This window comes from Typopeltis vanoorti, chromosome 14 (genome assembly GCF_054136105.1).
Source record: "Typopeltis vanoorti isolate ZY-2024b chromosome 14, IOZ_Tvanoo_1.0, whole genome shotgun sequence".
Lineage (NCBI taxonomy): Eukaryota > Metazoa > Arthropoda > Arachnida > Uropygi > Thelyphonidae > Typopeltis > Typopeltis vanoorti.
In genome coordinates this window covers 33,603,885-33,628,199 of record NC_143562.1, presented here as the reverse complement: position 1 = coordinate 33,628,199, position 24,315 = coordinate 33,603,885, and the positions used below count along the sequence as shown (strand labels likewise).

Sequence of the window (24,315 nt, the reverse complement as noted above, 5' to 3'; positions counted from 1 at the left end):
GATAATGTAATGTTGGATATCAGGAGATTATAAAGGAGAGTGAAAGCAAAGTGTGGTAGGTAAGGCTGTTCTATGATGTGAGCAAGAGATCAGAGGAATTAAGAGGTAATGTGAAAGATCAGGAGAGTGGAACAGGTAAGACTGAAGCTTTTGAATGAAGGACGTAGTAGAATGAGAAATAAGGGTGAGAGAACAGGAATGCAGAGATGCATAGAAAAACAGGGGAAAGAAACTGCTAAACCTAATGAAAGAAAGAAAAAAAAACAGTCTCAGTGACTAATTACCACATAATAAAATAGTCGTTAATCGTTAACAAGTCTTCAAGAACATTATCTGATTCTGAATTCAACATCCTTTCTTGAGGCTTCACCTTTGTGATATCACCAACCAGGATTACAAAATTAGATATTGTGGCCATGTAGAAAAAGTCTTCAAAGAGTTCCTAGAAATGTTGCAGAATTTCTTTGCATCCAAACACCCTCTACTTTTACAAGCAAAACTATCTAGTAATAACATTACAAAACTGGAATAAGTGGCTGTAAAAATATTAAACAGGATAAGAACATCATTAGCCTGGCCTGATTGGCTGAGTGGTTAGTGTATCCACTCTCCAGCCAAAAGGCTGTGGGTTCAAATCCTGCCGTGGGCATGGTTGTTTTGTGAAGTTCCAAATACAATAAAATTGCAGTAACACCTCTTCACAAACAAACACTTTTAATTTTACACTTCAGTTAATCCTCTGCAATAGTTATAAGGAAATTCTAGAATGAAACACACACACTTCTCTGTATAGAAATATTAATGGTTGGAATAATCTTACCGATAATCTTCTATCTTCATCTACTTATACATATACACCTTTTATAATTGTAAACACTTTAAACAGTAAATGGCACTCATTAAAATAGTTCTTCTAAGCAATAACTGAATTAATTATTGGTCACAACACACATAAACAAACGTTGTTGCATAAAGTACTACTGATCACTCATGAAATAGGGCAACACAATAATTCCTTAACTTCAGGTTTTATATGCACAGTTGTTCACTCTTCTGGCATTCAATTAATTCTTAGACACTACAATTCTAAACACAGCTATCGGTAAACCTCAACTTTACAGCTCTACTATTCTTTAGTAACTTCGTGCTTTGCTTCAAGGTTCTGTGTGTCCTTGAAAGGTCGGCCCTGAAATTAAATCTCAATTCAAGTATTGCTAGTCTATTTAGTAGTCATTCAGCTGTCTTCCGTAGCTATAATTGTTATTCTACATCTTATTAGCTAACCGCCTCTCGACTAGTAGACTTTATTAGCTGCTTGAGTGACTTGCCGACTCGCTATTATCGCACTGTGATTTTCGAATGCCAAAAGCACCGATTCCAACCTAATGCCAATCCCTCTCTAATAAATCTCTAATGCTCCCTCTTTTCCAGCGTTCCTCGCTTTTTATATCAGTTTTTCCCGCCTAAATTCTTCTCGTGATCTCTTTAACTCTTTTCAATAAACCTCACGTGGTGTTCCAAAACGTGCTCGCTCACTTACATACGTTTCCATGACAACAAAACAAAATATAATAAAATTGAGCTATTACATAACATTAAACTTTACAAACAGGAATAAATAGGGAATATTTACATTTCAAATAATGCGCAGTTAAATTATCAATTACAAGTTCTTATAATATTAACATAGTAATAATTAAAATAGCTTAATAATATTTAATACAGTCTTATCACTATTAATACATATATCTTTGATTAAATAATTAAATATTAGACAAAATTAAGGTAGTTATATGAATATTAATTTGTAAAATAAGTTGTTTACATTAAATAATATTTACACAAGTCTTGCTTGGTATATGGTATATTATGTTAAATGTGAATGAAAAAAAAAAAAAATACACAAAACAATTCATTCACAGTTTAACACTACATCATTAATCTGATATACTTGCAAGCCTGGACATCATAATCTGTTCATAAACATACCAAGAACAGAAACCATACAACTACTATGATACCTCTTTCCTCCAGACACCATAGATCTTTAAACATTGCACCAATATCACCTTCTTCAAATTCCAAGAAGAATATTTTTAACAGAAGGAAGGGATTGGCAGTGGACTCTTCTCTTTCTGTAAAAATAGTTGACAGATTTTTTTCTTAAGAGTATTCAAAGAATCAGCTGAAATGATGAAACATCTTCAAGCGCAACAAAAAGCAAAGGATGATTTTACATCAAGTTTGTCTTCTCTAATTTCACATAACTTGCTTGTAGTTACCAGTAGTATACAGCAGACCAGAAATCAGCAAACAACATAATAGAAAATGCATGCTTTTCATTGTTATTCTTGTTGAAATATTTTCATTATATATGTTACCTATTATTACCTGTTTTTTTTTAGTTTGTTCACATTTTTTTAGTTTATTCACATATTTAGTTTTTTCACATATTTTACATCATCAGCTAATATGTTTCACATATTAGCTGATGATGTGAAACACACAAATTTTCACAAAATTAGCAGTGTCATCAATAAAAAAAAATAGTATTATATCTCATCTGGTTCTTTCATCTGGAGTAATACTGGAAAAAAACATTTCTGGATAGTAATGATAATTTTTTGTATCTAATAATAGGTTTATTATATTACTTTACATTTGTTATGAAGCATGCTCAGAAAGTAAGGTCTGGTCAAGAATTTAAAATAACTGGTAGAGAAGAAAAAAAAGTTTTATTATATACTAAAATGCCTACATATATACTTTATTTTTCCACATAGTCACCATTGACTTCCAGACATTTTTGGTATCATGGCACTAGCTTCTTCATTCTGCATCAAAAAAGTCTACTGCCAGTGAGTTCATCCACTGAGTCATGCTAATGAAGTCATGAGTGATGACTTCATTTCTTCATCTTCTTCAAAGATGGGAGCCACTGTTTCATATGCAGGAACAAGAGGTAGTCATTGGGTGTGAAGTCGAAGCTGTAGGGTGGGTGGATGAAAAGTTTCCGCCTAAACTTCTGAATTTGCTGATTTGCTCGTCTGAGTTTCTTAAGTGTTTCACAATATGCATTAACATTAATTGTTGTCCCTTGCTGAAGAAAATCAACAAGCAAGATCCTTCACACTTGTGTACAAAATCCACGTTTCATCACCAGTTAGGATATACGAAAAAAGTTCACATCCTTCAAATTCATAATATTCCAAAATTTTTGAACTGATTCCACTCACTGTTTATGCATATCAGTCAGCATTTTGGGACCCATCTGGCACACAGTTTGTTATACCCAGCTTTTCTGTCACAATTTCATGAATGACAGTGTGAAATTTCCAGGAATTCAAAAGAAAGTTCTGCATTTGTGAAACAATATTTCTCATGAATTTTTGTGCTCACCCTTTCCACCAAATCATCTGTCACCACAAAACCACACTTGGCCAGCCACTGTGCTCTTCATCGTGAAGACTATTGTACTACCCTTCTTTAAACAAATGACACCATTGCCTAACCTTACTGTCACTTATTATGTTAGGCCTGTAACCCTTACACAGTCATCATTGTATTTCTGCAGCACTGTTGTTTTTCGCCAACAATCACATTACAAACCTAGCAACAGATAGGATTTTTTATCACAGCATTCAATATAAATTATTCATAGAAGACAACAAACAATAAGGTGGCGAAAGTAAAATGGTCAACAGCTATTAATGAATCATTCTATGCTACAACATATGTATGCCCCCCCCCCCCCCCTTCTATATCATATTTGGCAGTAAATTGTGAATGGAGCTTACTTTCTGGACGTGTTTCATATTATCTCAAAATACTGAGAACATTCATCCAAAAGTAATTATGGTAAATATCCATAATTACTTTTCTCACTGTTGCACTGCACACTTTTTTTCCCATTTGTTCTGGTGACATTTCTACTGCCTATCTTGAAGCTTGTGCTATGCTTATCTGAGGAAGATGGTTGTGGTTTTATGGTTTTCATTCAGTATCCACAGTTAAATATAAACAGTTAAATCAACAGATGTCGATTTAACTGTCTCTCGGGGGGACCCTGTAACCCCTAGAGAGCATGGCCCTGGGTGGCAGATAGGGGAGCCACCATGTATGTGTGTGCATATTGCATTTACATTTGTGTGTGTGTGTGTGTGTGTGTGTGTGTGTGTGTGTGTGTGGTGGGGTGGAGTGGTCCGAATATACTGAATAAGGAGTCGTAGACCAACAGGGCCATAAGGGACAATCATCTTGATTGCAAGGGAAGGGGCACTCCCATGAATCCCTAGCTGGATCTATCCTCTTCTTCTTCTTCTACTTTGAGGAAGATCCACTCACTTTTATCTTTCAACCAACTCTTCTGCCAACTCTTCTTATGTTATGACCCTTATGCTATTAGAGTATTCGAGGGCATGGGGTCTTTCCTTTTCTGGTCTTACAACTATGTCTCCCCTATAAACCTTTATTATAATTCTCTACTCTTTTCCCCTGTAATCTACTCTTTCCACCTTCAATATACCCTATTCCTCCTATGGGTTTAAATTTGGAAGAAGGCTAGCTCAGAAGCCTTAAGATAGCAGCCTTACCAATGAATTATTCCATCGTCATAAGGGTAGTCACCTGACATGGAGAACATAATTCTACTTGTAAGCTGACAGAAAAAGGTAATCAGAATGAATCTATGGAAAACGACCTTGGAATGGAAAAGGTAAAATGAAAATGGAAACGACAAAATATATTACATATAGCAAACTGGAATGTAAGAGGAATAGCATATAAAGAAATAGAATTAGACCAAATATTAAATGAAAGAAATTTTAAAATAGCAGTAATCACTGAAACAAAAAAGAAATTAAAAGGAACTATGAGAACCGAAAATTTTAATGTGATATACAGATGAGTTGACAGAGACCAAAGAGCACAAGCAGGAGTCATTATTTGGATTCATAACTCCCTTTCAAAACAATTAAAACATTATAAATTATGGAATGAAAGAATAATAAAAGCTAGAATAAAAATAGATGGAGGTTATTTAGCAATAATTGGTTTATATGCCCCAGAAGAAGGAAGAGAACAGGATAATATTGAATTTTATAAAAAAAAAAAAAATGAATTTTATAATCAGTTACAAAATGTATATAATAAAATAAATAAAAATGATTATGTAATTTTAGCAGGAGACTTAAATGCAAGAATTGGAAACATGAAAATTAATAATAATATAGGAATATATGGAGAACATACTCTAAACAGGAATGGTAAAAAATTGATTGACTTTGTAGTTTATAATAACCTAAAAATAACGAATTCCTTCTATAAACATAAAGACATACATAAATATACTTGGACAGCAAGAGAATGGAAATCAATATTAGATTATTTTATATTAAATGAAAAGACATCAAAATTTTCATTAGATGTTAGAGTTCACAGAGGATATGAAAGAAGCAGTGACTACTTCCTCGTTAAAATAAAATTAAGATTACCACCTAAATGGCTACAAGTAACAAGAACAGAAAGAAAATTTAAAACATTTGTTTATAAAACTAGACTTAAATGACACAAATATACAATGGCTATATGAACAAAGAATTAACTAATATCTAGATAAAATAAAACAAAATGAAGAAATAGAAATAGAACGGCTTAATATAAAAACAATACTAAATGCAGCAGCAAATGAAAGCTTAGGAAAGACCAAAAAATTCAATAAAAGGAAAAAACTGAAGATATTGGATGATATAACCAAAGAAATTATCCAAATGAAAAAAAAGAAGCCTATCATAAATGGTTCAAGCAGTAAAAGATTAGAAGATGAAATAGAATATAAAAGAATAAGAGCCATAGCTAAAAGAGAAGTCAGAAAAAGATATAGAGAATCATGGAACAAATTTGTTTCTAATTTAGAACATGATTTATATAAAATAAGACCTAATGTATATAAGATTTTGAAACACCTAAATTCAGATACTAAAGAAAACATAAAATTAAACACTGAATTGAAATTAGAAGAATTTCTATTCAGAATTGTGGACAGATAAATATTTTGAAAGAGACAACTGGCAAACACTTAATGAAAAGGAAATAACAAAAGAAGAATTAGAAATCTGCCTGAAAGAGACAAGAAACGGAAAATCACCTGGAGAAGATAAACTAGGTTCAGAACTGTATAAATATGCAAGAACAAGATTCAAAGAAAGGCGCCTATTATTTTTAAATAAAATTTATACAATTGGTAACCCCCCCCCCAATAGAATGGAAAAAAGCAATTGTGATTCCTATCTTTAAAAAAGTAATGAATAGAGATGACCTTAAAAACTATAGAAGTATCAGTATACTAAATTCCTAAATTACAAAATATATAGCAGAATCTTAAATAGCAAACAAATGAAATATTCCGAAAACTTTATTTTAGAAATACAGAATGGATTTAGAAAAGGACGATCATGTATAGACCCAGCCTTTTGCCTAATATTAATAATAGAGAAAAGAAGAGAATACAATTTAGAAACACATATTGCATTTATTGATTTTGAAAAAGCATTTGACAAAGTTAAAAGAAACATATTATTTAACATATTAAAAGAAAGACAAATACGAAATAATATCCTAAAAGCTATCACAAGTATATATGAAAATAATCAAATACAAATAAGATTAAATCACGAGCTATCATATACAAGAGAGATAAACCAAGGGGTCCGACAGGGATGTCCCCTCTCAGCAACTCTTTTTAATATTTACTTAAATGAAATAATAATAAAATGGAATAAAAATTTCCGTCAAGGTATTAAACTTTCTCCTACTGTGAACTTAAACACTCTCCTTTTTGCCGATGACCAAATAATAATTACAAATTCTGAAGATAACTTACAGAAAGCCATTTTAGATATAAATGAGATAGTCAAAGATTATGGTATGATAATATCAACAGAAAAATCAAAAACTATGGCCTTTAAAGGACAAGATCCAGCAAGAACTAAAATAGTAATAGATAACAAGATCCTAGAACAGGTGAATTCATTTAACTACCTAGGATGTATGATCACGTATGAAAATGAAAAAGATATAAACATAAAAATTGCAAAATATTTAAAAATAACAGGTATAATTAACTCTATTCGTGACTTATTTTTCACAGTATTAACAACACCACACATTTTTATCACAAAGATGTTTTATTAATGCTTATATTTCGCTGATTTTCAACTCAGCATCATCAGAGCACAACACACTTGTATACGCGACAGTGAGGGAGTGAAACAATGTAATTGCAAAAGACAAAAGATCTAAAGTCCTATTTTTGGTGTCCTCTAACAGGAAATAACAAAAATTAATGAAATTAATTAAAATAAATGAAATTAATTAATTAAAACTCCTGCATAGGAGTTTATCCTAAGAAAAACTCCTATGCAGGTGTTTTTCTTAGGATAAACGTCTCCCAAATTTTTGGCAAATTAATGCAACCATATTTGTTAAGGTTAGGAGAATCCTTCAAAGCCATTGCTGACTCAAAAAATAATCTTTCAGATCTATAACGACTCCTAAATAGCACATCTCATCTAATCCTATGTGAAGGAGTGTCCAAAGCATGGTCTGCCAGTCCTGACTTGCCATAATAATAGTAGCGAATGTATCTTTCATGTTCTTCCAGGTGGATGTTCACTGATCTTCCTGTTCGCCCATAATAGGCCAAGTCACAGTCACAAGGAACTTCATACACTCCTGGATGTGCTAAAGGTTGAAGTTTATCCTTAGGCGAGCGGATCAGAGTTGCCAGCTTGACATGAGGTTTGAAAGTGGTGCGAAGGCCATGTTTCAACAATACTTTGGCTATCTTTTCCAATGTGCCTCTGATATAGGGAATAGAAATGGTCATAGGGAATAGAATTGTATTCTTGTGTATTAGGGGAGGGCAGAGTAATGGGCCTATGTAGTATTTTATCTATTTTGTAGGGATTGTAGCTGTTGGCTAAGAATGTATTGTGCAGGTATTGGAGTTCTGTGGTCAGAGCTGTATCGTTAGAACAAATGGCTCTGGCTCTGTGTGTAAGTGTTTTTAAAAATGCCGTACTGTTGGACTGGATGATGATGATGATGTGATTGTTTGTGTAGATATCTTCCTGTGTGTGTGTAGGCTTTCTGTAAATACAAACGATACAGCTCTGACCACAGAACTCCAATACCTGTGCCATACATTCTTAGGCAACGGCTACAATCCCTACAAAATAGATAAAATACTACATAGGCCCATTACTCTGCCCTCCCCTAATACACAAGAATACAACATGACCATTTCTATTCCCTATATCAGAGGTATACATCGGAAAAGATAGCCAAAGTATTGTTGAAACATGGCCTTCGCACCACTTTCAAACCTCATGTCAAGCTGGCAACTCTGATCTGCTTGCCTAAGGATAAACTTCACCCTTTAGCACACCCAAGAGTGTGTGAAGTTTCTTCTAACTGACTTGGCCTATTATGGACAAACGGGAAGATCAGTGAACATCCACCTGGAAGAATATGAAAGATACATTCGCTACTATTACTATGGCAAGTCGGGACTGGCAGACCACGCTTTGGACACTCCTTCACATAGGATTAGATGGAGGAAAACGAATGTGCTATTTAGGAGTCGTTATAGATCTGAAAGATTATTTTTTGTCAGCAATGGCTTTGAAGAATTCTCCCAACCTTAACAAATATGGTTGCATTAATTTGCCAAAAATTTGAGAGACGGTTATCTTAAGAAAAACTTCTGCATAGCTGTTTTTTTTTTTTTTTTTTTTTTTTTTTTTTTTTTTGTTAGAGGGTGCCAAAAATAGGACTATAGATCTTTTGTCTTTTGCAATTATATTGTTTCACTCACTCACTGTCGCGTATACAAGTGTGTTGTGCTCTGATGATGCCGAGTTGAAAATCAGCGAAATATAAGCGTTAATAAAACATCTTTGTGATAAAAGTGTGTGGTGTTATTAATACCGTGAAAAATAAGTCATGAATAACCATCAACACCTAAGTTTATCTGTTAGATTAATTAACTCTATATTTAAACCAAACCTAGTTCAAAAACAAACCAGACTAAAAGTATACAATATATTAGCCCTACCAGTCTTATTGTATGGAAGTGAAATCTTGACAATAAGACAAAAAGGTAAGCAAAAGATTAATAACAGCAGAAATGAAATTTATGAGAAAAACTGCAACGTATACTCTGTTTGATCACAAAAGAAACAAAGAAATTATGAAAGAATTAAATCAAGAATCAGTAATAGAAAAAATTAAAAAATATAAACATAAATGGATGGAACACATTCAAAGAATGAAAATAGAAAGATTACCAAAAGAAGCCTTAAATTACAAGCCATTAGGAAAAAGAAAAGGATGTCTTCTTAAATGATTCAACGATGGCTTCTAAGGCCGGAACAGGCCACGCTAGGCCTAAATCCTTGATGTGCATGATGATGAGAATGTGTGTGTGTGTGTGTGTGTGTGTGTGTGTGTGTGTGTGTGTGTGTGTGTGTGTGTGTGTGTGTGTGTGTGTGTGTGTGTGTTGTAATTGCATATCTTAAGATGTTTTGCATAATGCTTTATAGATATAGTATATACAGTCAGTGTGGTTTGCTTGCTATTATCCAGACTTTGCAGTGCGGATAATCATCATCAAATTAGTAATATGTACCCTCAAGGGGCAAACAAGATATTATGATAGTATTACATGAAAAAGTTTCAACCATTAATAACTTCCAATCAACAGTTTTCCTCTAATCTAATCTGCCCAGACTCCAGCATTATTAGATCTTATATTTCTATATTCTAAGGTACTTTTTACTGTATCAATCCACCTACATCTTGGTCTTCCTCTGGATCTTTTTTCTTGCCATCATGCAAAGAACACTTGTTTTGCTAATCTTTCCTTTCTTATTCTGTAAATTGACCGTACCATCTGAGATTAGCCCTGCTAACAGTGGCAAGTTCCTAATATCCTCATTTTTAATATGATGCTGCCATTGATGCCATTGTTCACTCCATAATCTTTTTCAGAACTCTCACATCAGAGTTCTCCAATCTTTGATCAAGTGTTTTATTTCTAACCTAGCTCTCAGATCCATAAGTTAAAATTGGTTTGAACACTGTCTTCTATACAACTGATTTAGTGTTTTGACTAATTTCTTTCTTATTCCATATAAATTTATTCAGATGACTTCCTAACATACCTACTTTACTAATTCTGTTGTCCATTTCCATATTTAATTTGCCATTTTCACTAAAAATTGTGCCTAAATAGCTGAAATGTTTTACTTGTTCTATAGGTTCACCATTCAGGATATAATTGAGCTTTTCAATGTTTCTGCCTATGTTCATTGTCTTTGTCTTTATTACTGATTTTCATACCAAATTTATTATAACATTTATTCAATTTAGTCAGGGAATCTTGCAGACTTATGCTGGATTTATTCAGAAGTATAACATCACCTGTGTAAAGTAAAGAGATAAGATTAATAACTCTTAGTAAGGCGATACCTTGAGTAGACATATAAATACAAAATTAATGACGGAAAATCTCACGTAAAAAGATTTTTTTAATAGTGTAATTTTCGCCTGTGTGTCACAGGCATCTTCAGTACATGTTAAGCTGAAATTAATTTTACTTTACAAATCAGCTAATCTTTCCCAACTTTTTATTGTTTATATATATATATGGTTTTTGTTAGGAAATTTTATTGACCTTTTTAGTTATCTTACACTAGCTACTTAGGTGGCGCTTTTTGGAATTGTCAGTTATTGATTAATTTCAGCTTAACATGTACTGAGATGCCTGTGACACACAGGCGAAAATTATGCTATTAAAAAAATCTTTTTACGTGAGATTTTCCGTCATTAATTTTAATTAATTTTATTCATAAAATTAATAAATTAATTTAATAAAATTAGTTTCAGGAGTGTCTAAAAGATGGCTTGTGACTAGTGGTGTGCCGCAGGGTTCTGTTCTTGGACCACTACTTTTCAATTTGTTCATTAACGATATAGGAAAGGATCTGAGAGGAAGTGTTCACTTGTTTGCTAATGATGCAAAGTTGGGTAGAGCAATTGTGAGTGCACAGGATGTCAAAATTTTGCAGGATGATTTGGATAGTTTGGAGGACTGGGCTAGGGAAAATGGATGTCAATTTAATGTGGCAAAGTGTAAGGTTATGCCTCCTTTCTTTTAGGCTTGCACAGTGATCCGAATGCATTTTTGGAAATTATGGAGACAACTACCGTGTTTGAATAAAAACTTTAGTTTGATATTACTAATAAAAAAAAATAAAATAAAATAAAAAAAAAAAATTTAGTAATATTAAACTAAAGTTTTTATTCAAACACAGTAGTTGTCTCCATAATTTCCAAAAATGTAAGGTTATGCATTTTGGAGTGAAAAGATTAGCAGCAGTATATCACATTGGTGGAACCATACTCCAGGAGATTGATGAGGCCAGGGATTTAGGAGTGTTGGTGGATAGGGAGTTGAAGTTTATGGGGCACATTGCAAAAGTAGCTAAATCAGCTCATCAAATCACTTGGTTGCTGAAAAATACTTTAACAAGCAGAGACAAACAAGTTAATGTTCCTCTATATCGAGCCCTGATAAGACCCCATCTAGACTACTGTGCCCAGATATGGGTGCCAGGGTTTCTTCTTGATGGGGAGGAGGTGGAGAGGATCCATAGACAAGTGACCAAGATGATAGCAGGTCTGTGGAATGAACCTTATGAGAACAGGTTGAAGATTTGTGGGTTGCAAAAATTGGTTGTTAGGCGGAAAAGGAGTGATATGATTGAGACATTCAAATTACTGAAGGGTTTCTATAGGATTAATCCAGAAGATATTTTTGAGAATAGGACTGGTGGTGGGAGGACTAGGGGCCATACATGGAAGCTGGGCAAGAATGTGGTTAACATGGGTGTTAGAGCTAGGTTTTTTACTTGGAGAGTGGTGAATAAGTGGAATAAGCTGCCAGAGTCTGTTGTGGGTGCTATGACTGTGAATAAGTTCAAGGCGAGGTATGATAGATACTGTGTGAATGTCGAATAGTTGTTCTTGACATGATGTTGGTCCTCCCTCAATGAGTCTGTCGACTCCTTGGAGTTGCCTGAAATAATAATAATAATAATTTGGTATTTAGATAAGATTAATATCACCAATTTTGATGTCTGATTTAATATCACTTTCCTTCATAATTCGATTCATATAAACAATGAATGACAGTGGAGATAATGTGTTGTACCTTTGCTGTACACGTAATTTAACATCAGACTGTCTTCCCGTACCTCCTTCAATTCTAATTGCTGATGAACAGCTTAAATAGAAACTATGTATTGCTTGATATAATGTCCCATTTACACCATATAACTGTAGCATTTTGAAAAGCTTTCCTCTTGGAACCTTGTCATATGCCTTTTCCAGATCTGTAAACTTAAATACAAATCCTTGTTATATTCCCATGATTTCTCAACTATTTATCTTAAAGTGAAAATCTGATCCTGATAACCCCCATTTGTCCTAAATCTAGAATTGTTCCAAATCCAAATTGTTCCAAACATGTTCTTAGCCATTTCTCACGTATACTTGCATAAATCTTACCAAGAACACTCAATACGAAAACACTTCTGTTAATCTCACATTAGTTTTATTTTCCTTTTTATAGATAAGTACAGTGGTACCTTGAGATACGAGCTTAATTCATTCCATGACCGAGCTCGTAAGTCAAAATGCTCGTATCTCAAATCAATTTTCCCCATTGAAATTAATTAAAATGAGATTAATTCGTACTAGCCCCCAAAAAACCACTCCAATTTTTTTATAATAATGTATTTATAATGAACAAATATTCTATACAAACAAAATAAAACCATATACTGTACATACATACATACATGTAAAAGAGAATCTAAAGAAATAAACAGATGTTAGCAGAGCCAATTAGTGTATGGTATTAATTTTTTCTTTCACTTCACTTTTGCTTAACTTAATTTTCTTCTTCACTAGTTTTTTTCCTTTTTTGCCATGCTTTCATCACTTTCATCCATAGGGCGTTTCAATAGAAACCTGTCCAAGGAGCTTTGTTTCTTCCTCCCTTTTAGAATGTTTCTGAAATGAGTTAGGCAAGTTTCATTAAATAGCGGCGATGCACGACCATTTGCAACTTTTTCAGGGTGTTTCTTTTCAATAAAGTTCGAAACTTTTTCCCACATTGCCAACACTTTCTTTATCTCACTTGAAGAGATAACCTCCTCTGCCTCTGCGGTTGTACCAATCTCCTGCAGAACCTCCGTATGTTGCTGCGTGTGTAGTTTCGTCAACTCCTCCATTGTCAGTTCCTCGGAGTGTGTGGCGATAAGATCTTCAATGTCTCCCTCATCCACTTCCAGGCCTTCTGCTTCAGAATAGTACATATCGTAGAAGTAGTGCGATCATACTGCGTTGCCAAGTCTATTACTCTTACGCCTTGCTCATGTTTGTCTATTATCTCATGCTTTAATTCCATGGATATCACCTTTTTCCTTTTCTCACCACTGTTCTTTACACTCACCTTCTTTGGACTCATGGTTATACAAAAAAAATTAGCTAAATAACTGTACATAATTACATATAATTAGCTAAATAACTGTACAAAAAACAAAATTAAAACTCAACACGACAGAAATGCTTCTGTGGTGAGGTAAACATGTGAACTGAATGGCGTGCAAGACTCAGGAATCTGAGCAGAGTGGTGGTTGTGACATCACCGAAGCAAGCTCATAACTCAAATTCTGGCTCGTAACTCAAGGCAAAAAATCGACCTAGTGACGGCTCGTATCTCAAAAGACTCGTATGTTGGTGCACTCGTATCTCAAGGTACCACTGTACTATGAAAGGTCTACTCCAATTATTTGGAATTTGACACTGTAACCAGGCCTTTGATGGCATCAGTGGCAGTATCACATTAAAAATGAGTATATTAGGAAATAACTTGCCATTATTAGCATTCAGGATGTTAGTTGAGCTAATCTCAGGTAATGGGATAGGAAAGATTAGCAAAACAAGTGTTCTTTACAAGTTTGGTAGAAGAAGACCAAGATATAGATGGATTGATACAGTAAAAATTGCCTTAAAAGATAGAAATATAAGATTTGATAAAGTGAGTCTTGCCAAATAACTGATTATGGAAGAAACAGATTGGAAGTTAGTAATCATAATTATCCTGTACACCCCATGAGGGTGTGTATATATATCAGGAATTTAATGATGATGATGAATTTGCCATCTTCACTGAAAATTGTTCCTAAATATCTAAAATGTTTACTTGCTCTGTACGTACAGGGGGTCCTCGACCTACGTCATCCTCGACATGCATCATTTCGACTTTACAGCGGTAATCCCATAAATAATTTAAAAAATAAATTTTGACTTGAAGCAACGCGATGTAAAATTCAAACGTCACGGGTGAATTTGTTTGTGAGCGCGGCAGAAGAATACAACGTTATGCGGCGTTTGTTTGGGAGAGGTGGCATCACTTGGGTCCCAGCATACACTCTTTGGGTACTGCGTGCTTTGTTTACATCTGCTCTCTCACTTTTATGTTTGTGTTTTTTTGTGACTTTTTACCCTTCAATATGGCTCCCAATATAAGGCAGACTCTTCCGATGGCAGTGTGTCGAAGAAAAGGAAAGCCATTACATTAGAAGTGAAATAAGACATTATAAAAAGGGCAAAAAATGGAGAAACGCCAATGAACATCGGCTTCACATTGAACTTAAGTCGTACCACAGTCGGGACTATTATCAAGGATAAAGTTCACATCCTTGAACACGTGAAAGGTTGGCACCCATGAAAACGACTGTGATTACGAAAAAATGTAGTAGGCTCATGATTGAGATGAAACTGTACAGAATGTACAGTTTCAATTTCCTATGGCCTAGTTCTGTTTCTTGATATATACGTATGACTTTAAGCTGTTTTAGGTTAGGTAAGTAACTTAGGCTATGGTAATTCTGACTTGCATCGAAAATCGCCTTACGTCGGTCCGTAGGAACGGATCTCCGATGTAACTCGAGGACCCCTGTATTTGATCAGGATGTAGCTAATGTTTTCAGTGCTCCTACCTGTTTTTATAGTGTTTGTCTTTTTATTGCTGATTTTCCTACCAAATTTGTTAGAATTATTCAGTTTAGTTAAGGAATCCTGCAGACATGCACTAGATTTATTTAAGAGTGTAATATTATCAACATAAAGAATTGTGATTAACATCTTCAATTTTGATATCAAGATTAATGTCAGTTTGCTTCATAACATGATCCATATAGATGCTGAATCCAGCGAAGGTAGTTCATCCTTGTTTCTTATATCTGATTTTACATCATACCATCTTCCTGTTCCTCTTTCAATTCTAACTACTAGCTTGAATATAGATTGGATATTGCTCTGTATAATATTCCATTTACTCCATATAATTGTAGCTTTATAAAATAACTTTGTAGCTTACACATGTAGCAAAAAATTATATAGAATTTTATTTAAAAACTCCAATATATTTCATCCAACGTTATGTGGACTTCATCAGGAAGGCAGACCGTTATCTACATTCTAAAGAAGAATTGATTGAATTTGAACTTGCTGGAATTAAGAAGTTTAGTCTGGTTCCAAAGTGCTCTGAGCCTAGTGTCAACAGTTTCTTGTACATAGCCTGCACACTGATCTGCTATCATAGCCCTCTTTTTTAACTCTGTACTATTATAGCTCAGTAAGAGATTAACAATTGTCATTTACTCTTATTTCTTGCTTCTTCCAACAATCATTTCATATATTTCTCAAACATGAGGGTATAAATGCTTTTACAATGTCTGCATTATAGAATTTTATGAAGACCTGTTGAGAGGGTCAAATTCCAGATATCTGGAGTAGAGCATTCTTAATCTGATCTATAAAAAGGGATTTTTTTTTAAATATTTTATTTTTTTATGTATCTCCACCTGCAAAAGGTAGGAGATACTTAAAATGAAATAAATCTATAGATATAAATAAAACTAATCACATTAGGGCAATTCACAGGTTAATAATTTTTTCATTATCATTTTTTTTTTTCATTTTGCATTCTATTTTATTTTTTATATAGTCCAGAAACCAAGCTCTAAAAGAACAAACACGGAACTTTTTTTCAAGACACTTTAGACCTGCAATAAATGAAATGGTGGTTTCATGTTGGACAATGAAATTCATGAAATTATAGGAAACTTAGAGAAGGAACAAGCTAGATTGAAGCAAAAAAAAGGGGGTTATCATGTTCAAATTTTCACTTTACAGTTTTAAGAGATAACGCAGAGAGAGAGAGAGAGAGAGAGAGATTGTGGGAATCGTATCTGTATTTGTAGATCTGGAAAAGGCACATGACAAGAGAAAAGGTTTGCAAAATGCTACAATTACATTAATATCTTTAATGGGACATATGCACTCAACATTATAAAGTAATCACCTAAGTAATCATGTATCTCTAGCGTTGATGTATAATTTTTTTTTTTTTTTTTCCACCAGAGTTCAGGCCAACAATTGTTGCAGCAGTTGGTCAGTATCTTTAACAAACCAGTTTGATTGTAGTGTAGCTTGTTTTCTGTGTATAGTTGTATGCTCCAGAAGATGACCTTGACATAAAGGTCGAAACGTCGAATGTGGATTTTAGTTATATTAAACTAAAGTTTTTATTCAAACACGGTAGTTGTCTCCATAATTTTCAAAAATGCATTATAAAGTAAGTTTACAGCTTACACATGTAGCAAAAAATGATATAGAATTTTATTTAAAAACTCCAATATATTTCATCCAACATTACGTGGACTTTGTCAGGGAGACAGACTGTTAACTATATCTAAAAGTTGAATCACAATAATGAGTTATAATACATGTGCATATTAGCTCATGTCTCGGCCGCAGCTGAAGTACATGATATTACACTATTAGAATTCAAAAGAACAATCGGTTCAGGTTCAGATGATTTCGTATCGTTTCACATTTTCTAGGAAAAGACGATCAAATTTGAACTTGCTGGAATGAAGTAGTTTAGTCTGGTTCCAAACAACTCTTTGCCTAGTGTTAATAGCATGCAAAGCAAGGCCAGACTTGTCAGATTCCTAAAATCTAATATAGTCTTGATGTTTTTAAATTCTAAACAATGTAGAACAGCCAGTCTGTCCAAAATAACAAAGATCGTATGAGCAGGGTACCTGATAGACACTTAGTAAGGAAAGAGATGGTATTGCATTCTTTGTGGATGATAGAAAGGAAGACAGTTTTTGAGCTGGTTTGACGGAAGTGTATAGATTGAATTTTCAAAGAATCCTTGCTATTTGTTTTGAGGTTCCTTTAAGGTAGGGTATTTAAATTCGTCTCACATCAGATTGTAGTCTTGGTGATCAATTATTGATGATAATTATCAATAATTTTTTGAATAGTAGTTTTGTTGTATCCATTACATATCAGATGTTTTTAATTTTATTCAGTTCATCTAACAAAAGGGGATCAGAAGTTTGGAATACAGATTTCACCTCCAAATTTTGGCATTTCAGTTAATTCCTCTTGTAAAAAAATCAACTTCATAATCAAAATCATAATGAAAGTGCTGTAGAATCCATTCTAGAATGGTCATATTATGAAGATCTTAAAATTGAATCTTAGTCTTTGTTCAGTTTTTTCAAGTGGTTTATGTACAGTAGTAAATCATAATCTGAAATTTTCTCTTTTTACATAATTGACAGTCATGATAAGTTAGCAAAGTAGCTACAATCTCTTCCATTAAAGTGGCTATAAATAGTGTGACTTTTTTTCTTGACTACTTGTATTTGAAAGTATAACTCATTTTAGGAATGTTAGTCAAGCGAGTAATATTTATTATCCAACTAGTTTCACCGATTTTTTGCTATCGGCATCTTCAGGGATACAATTGGTAAGCAATCTGAAAGTAACAGACTAGGTTTTAAACCTTCGAGATTGCGTACCTTTAGTTTAGTAATCTGGTCGATTCTGTTCATAGTGTGACTTTTTTTCTTGACTACTTGTATTTGAAACTATATCTCATTTTAGAAATGCTAGTCAAGTGAGTAATATTTATTATCCAACTAGTTTCACTGATTTTTTGCTATCGGCATCTTCAGGGATACAATTGGTAAGCAATCTGAAATTAACAGACTAGGTTTTTAAACCTTCCAGATTGAGTACCTTTAGTCAAGAAAAAAAGTCACACTATGAACAGAATCGACCAGATTACTAAACTAAAGGTACGCAATCTCGAAGGTTTAAAACCTAGTCTGTTACTTTCAGATTGGTTACCAATTGTATCCCTGAAGATGCCGATAGCAAAAAATCGGTGAAACTAGTTGGATAATAAATATTACTCGCTTGACTAACATTCCTAAAATGAGTTATAGTTTGGCTATAAATAGGTTCATTTTAGATCAAAATTTCTGCATAATTAATAAAATAATTTTCATGGGTTACATGAGTAACAAAAATTATATAGAATTTTATTCAAAAAGTCCAATATATTTCATCCAACATTATGTGGACATTGTCTGCGTAATGTTGGATGAAATATATTGGAGACTGTTAACTACATTCAAAACACAAATTGTAATAATGAGTTATAATATTAACTCATGTCTTGTTTGCAGCTGAAGTATATGATATTACACTATTAGAGTTCAGAGGAACTCGGAGTGTTTGAATACAATTCTATATAATTTTTGTTACATGTATAAGCCGTGAAAGTTGTTTAAATATATCTAGTGCACATGTTCCATTAAAACTATTAATTTCTAAATAATTGTCTGAACTTGAATCATATTCATGTTTCTGCTTTGTAATCTTGCTTATAGATCATTAAACTTTGATATATATATATATATATATATATCAGCAAAGTAATTATATACTTTTTTGATTCCATAATTTTGTTGCTAATGGTTTCTTTATTTCGAGAAGAAATTTTATTACAGAATCAAAAATCAAATGTTGCAAACAATTTCCAATTTGAAAGAGCCAGTTTACCTCCATATGTAAAAGCAGCTGGTTATAGATGTGAACATTTTGATCACAATTGAACAAACATATGATTGTTCAAATGTAATCCCTAAACTGAATGTTAAGAATTACTCAGTGAAATGCTTTTTGAGGTCAGAACCAAATATATTTACAAGACCTTCATAAAATTGTATTTCTAAATCATATATTTTTTAGATTTATTATATTATAATTTATCTATGATCCCAATCAACCCCATTGGGTAATCTGTAGTTCACAGAGTAGATTCAATGTAAGAGGCTCATACAAATCCTGCAAAGTCTGTGGTTTCTCTTAAGTTCATTCAATCAATGCATTCACCACTCTAACTGACAATCTATTCGTTTACTCCCATCACTTATTTATGAGAAAAAACAAGCCCTCAGTCCCTTGTTGACTGCATATTTCTAAGAATGGTATCTTGTTATCTTCTGTCATGCCATGTATTAAAATTTTTTTCCCCATCTTATCATCATCAAACACCAGATATGTATCTTCAAGGAGTGCACAGGACACTGTGATAGTACTACATGATAAAGTTTGCATTATTATTAACATCCTATCAACAGTATTCATTCATATTAATGTACTAATTGTCTGAACCTAAATATTGTCATATCTTAGCCTTCAATCTTTTAAGGCACTTGAAACTGCATTAGACCAACTGGTCTTCCTATAGGTCTTGTTCCTGCTCTCTCTTGGAATCAGACACCTGATTTGCATACTTTTCCTCTGCCATTCTGTTTAAGTGATCATCATACCACTTTAGATTAGTTCTTCTCACACATTCTTAAATGTCCAGTTCCTTCCCAATCTTAATTAATATGATTCTGCTACTGATGCTATCTGTTTGATCTAATTTCTTTCAATACTCTCATATCTGCTGTATATTATATCTAGTCTTTGATTAGATATTTCTAACTCACATCTCAGACCTATTTTTTTGCATTTCCCTTTTTATAGCTGTGTGCTCTGCAAGTTCTACTCTAATCAGCTGGAATTCAACTTTCTGACTATGTCTTCTATATCATGCATTGTAGCCAATTCCTCTATGGGAGCATTTCTGGTTGAATATCATGCATTGATATATTATACTTCTGAATTGAAATCCCATTGAATGTTTTGTACAACCATCTGTCACTGCTTCTTTCATTTGTCTTTCAAAGTACAGGTATCCCTCAATTAACGCAGTTAATTAATCCTTCAATGTTACCGCGTATATCAAAATCACGTTAATCAAATATAATAATCAATGGTAAAAAAGTCCAATTCGTCCATGATCGATTACTGTATTAATAGTTCGTTTTATATGGTACTCTTTTAGGAAAGATAAAAAATGAATGCAAAATAAATGTTTAATAAATACTTGTACTTTACATTAGTTACTGCAATTTTTTTTATCAAAAGACGTTATCAAGAATCGTTTGAACAGTTTTAGTTTTTTTCTTATTGGCATAAATTCTACGATAACAAGCAAAATGACTCTCCAGACCTTGTCAAACAAGCATTCTTTGATTAGCATCTGGATCCATATCCATTACTTGCTGCTTAAGCGATTCTAAACTGTGAAATATTCCATCCAATTCTTTGATTGTTATCTCGTTTGGAACCTCATCTTCACATTCCGTTTGTTTGTTGTCTTCATATACGTTGTTGTTCAATTTCAAGAAGATCATTGTCACTGAAATCTTTTGAATTTGAATCTAATAATTCTTTAACATCTTCTGCATCAACACCATTAAAACCAAGATCTTCATCAGTTGCAACGATTTCTGCAATCATGTTGTTCACAGGATTTTGAAAACTACCTAAGTCATTAGTGCATTCTGGAAAAAGGTTTTCCCAAACAGCTTTCATACAGCTAGAAAACACTTGATCCCACAACTCATGAATGTTTAATTGCATGTTTAATGTAAAATTTTTTCCAAAATTCTTGGAGTGTAATCACATTTTCTCCCGTTGTTGTTTCTACTGCCTTTGAGAATTTCTTTTTAAGAAAATAGGCTTTGAAAGTTGCAATGACGCCCATGTCCATAGGTTGTAGCAGTGATGTCGTATTTGGTGGGAAAAATAAAACTTTCACATTCTTATACAGATCACTAAGAGAATTTGGATGACCAGGTGCATTATCTAAAAGCAAAAGAGCTTTGAAAGCTAATTGCTTTCAAAGGTTCAATAAGCTTCAACTGCCTGGCAAAAATAAGACTTAAACCAATCTTTGAATAGACTTTGGGTCCTTCTGATTCGCTTGCCAAATTACAGGTAAAGAGTTCTTGTTACATCCTTTTAAAGTCTTTGGGTTTTGAGTTCGACAGACAAGCACAGCGGCTTCAATTTAAAATCTCCATTAGCATTCCCTCCAAGAATAACAGTTAAGCGATCTTTTGATACTTTATAGCCAGACTGTGCTGCTTCTTTTTTTGATATAAAAGTTCTAGATGGCATTATTTTCCAATAGAGGCCAGTTTCATCTACATTGAAAATTTGGCGGTAATCGTAAACATTTTCTTCGATAATTTTCTGCAGCTCAGCAGGAAATATAGATGCAGCATCTTCATCGGCACTTGCAGCCTCACCTGTTATTTTCACATTCTTTAGTCCAGTCCTAGATTTAAAATTTTCAAGTCAGCCTTTGCTAGCTGCAAATTTTGAATTGTCTTCTTTATATTTAGTCTCTTTAAGTCTTGACAAACAAGACTTAAAGAGACAGAGCTTTGGCCATGATGTTATAGGCACTAATTGGAATTCTCTTTTCGATTGCAGTCTTCCAGCCAAATAATGAACAGATCTTCCATTTCAACCATCATAGCACTCCCGTTATGTGTGCATTGCATACTTGCAGATGTAGATGCAACTTTACCTTGCTCGCAATACTCATCAACTTTGGATAAAATAGTCCGTACTGTACTCTTGTTAAAACCAAATTCACTTCTGATCTTACTTTTACTTTCACCATGTTTAAATCTTTTAATTATATCAAGTTTTGTATCTAAGGTAATTACTTTCCTCTTCTTTTTTTTCACTTAATGACCCGGTTGTGGGATTGCTCTTATTTTTCAACATGATTAATGTCAAATTTACTAAGAACGTAATTGGTAAATACATACAGGAGAACAACTGGAGCTTGTAATACACCCTCTGCCCCAAAAGAAACTGACCTTTTAGAAAATAGAAGAAACTAGTGATACTACCCATGTATCTTTTTTGTTGTTGAAAAGCGGCCCTTCATTAGTGTTGTGTCAACTGTTTATGACATTTGTTTCATTAGAAGCCAAGTTATAGTTCCAAGAGTGACAGTATGTTTTGACGAACAGTCGGAAAATGAGTTTCAAACAGAGAACTGCGATTGACGTTTGTGTTAAACTTGATAAAAGTTTTACCGAAACGCATCAAATGCTTCAAAAAGCATATGGTGATGAATGCTTATCGCCAGTGGTGAGCTATGAAAAGTTTGGTGTTCCGCCTGGCCAAACAGTCAATTGTGAGTTTTATCTCGAAGTTTTGAAGCAATTGATAGTGAAAATTCATCACATACAGCATGAATATTGTGACGACCGACCGTTCGTCAAAACACACTGTCACTCTTGGCACTATAACTCGGCTTCTAATGAAACAAATGTCATAAACAGTTGATACAACACTAATGAAGGTTGCCACTTTCGACAACAAAAAGATACAACAGCTGGCGCCACTAGTTTCTTCTATTTTCAAAAAGTTTGGTTTCTTTTTCGACAGATGCTGTACACTCACTCTAAATGCCGGCAGCAAAGTAACTTGCTGGCACGTTACTTTGCTGCCGGCAAAAATATGACGTCATTCCTCCCACGGCTGCATGGGAGGAATGACGTCATCATGATCACGCCATGAGGCTTGCATGTTTTTTGCATGGTAAATTTAAAGGCGCGTTAATCAAAACTCTTGCAGCCTATAACAAGGGATTGTCGCAATTAATTTTGCCGCTTTAATCAAATCCTGCGTTAAGCAAGGGATACCTGTAATTACTCCTGTCATCCAGAATATCTTTAGTTTTAAATCAGATTTGTTTTCACTGATTTTCTACAGTACTCTTACCTCCATTTATAAGTTTTTCACAATCCTCCAGAAAGTAATCTGTGATTTTATATTTTTTATATTTTTACCAAAGATATTCCATGATTTTTTGTTTATCTACTTTTACACACAGCTTAGTTTCATACTTGTTCATCATTTGCTCTCAGGGCAGCTGCCAACTTACTAGAAAATTTTATATGTTTGCTGTTTTCCAAGACTGCCCATTTAACTTGAATTCAAGATGAAATTCAAATTTTTCTGCTCATGCAAACAGTCTCACAACATCGAATCCAATTAACTATGAATTTACACAAAATTATTTTGAATTTTCCTTCTCACTGTGTATCCTACTTTTCTGCTTATAGTTGCTAATATCTGTACTTTCTGTTAATAATAATACAATAACAGTTAATAATACCAGCCATATTGATGCATTTTTATTGCACTTTTGTTTATGTTGTGATTGAATAAATGTAGTGTGCCACAGTGGTGTAGCTAGAGCTTTTGACGCCTGGGACAGTCCCTGAGTTTGTTGCCCCTCTCAATACACACCAAAAATACTACAAAAAGTCAAAACAATGTTTAGGGAAATAAATTAAAACACTATGTTTATTTTTGAAGTAAAACTTTAATTTCAACATTCTAAAATGTTATTTTTCTTGCTTTTCTGTTAGCAGAATCATCGATGACATTGGCAAAGTCTATTTCATAATAATGTAGGTAATTCTTAATCTATTTTATTTAGAAAAACTCCTCTCACAACTAGCAGCACCTACAGCAATTGTGAGAAAAATTTGCAGTATTACAATAATTGGAAATGAGTTCTCGAGACTGTATTTTAGAATTAACTGCAAAAGTTCAAAAAGGTTCAAAGTGCCGCCCTCTGTGCCAGGATGCAAATATAGAATATAGGATCAAGATGAGAATATAGAAGAGGAGAGGCAAAAGAATGGTTCAAAAGTAGTATTATAACATAAACCTAAAACATGAAAAATAAATCGTAATTTAATAATACCAGCTAAATCCTAACTCTATTTGACAAGTAAAGTAGAATTTTTAGCACAACATTTCTGAGGGCTCCATCAAGTATAGCTTGAAAAGTGTTAGGTATAGTGACATTAGTACAGTTGACTCTCACTAGAGCAAACTTGCAAGAACAACAAAAATAATTTGTTATAGTGAGTAGTTTTG

General features: G+C 33.5%; 1 protein-coding gene across 4 annotated transcripts in view; it reads left to right on the top strand.

The window, feature by feature from the left end:
- MICU1 (Mitochondrial calcium uptake 1) overlaps positions 1-24,315 on the top strand; it is a 308,863-nt gene that overhangs the window by 161,685 nt on the left and 122,863 nt on the right. The gene's annotated exons all lie outside the window — the stretch shown is intronic.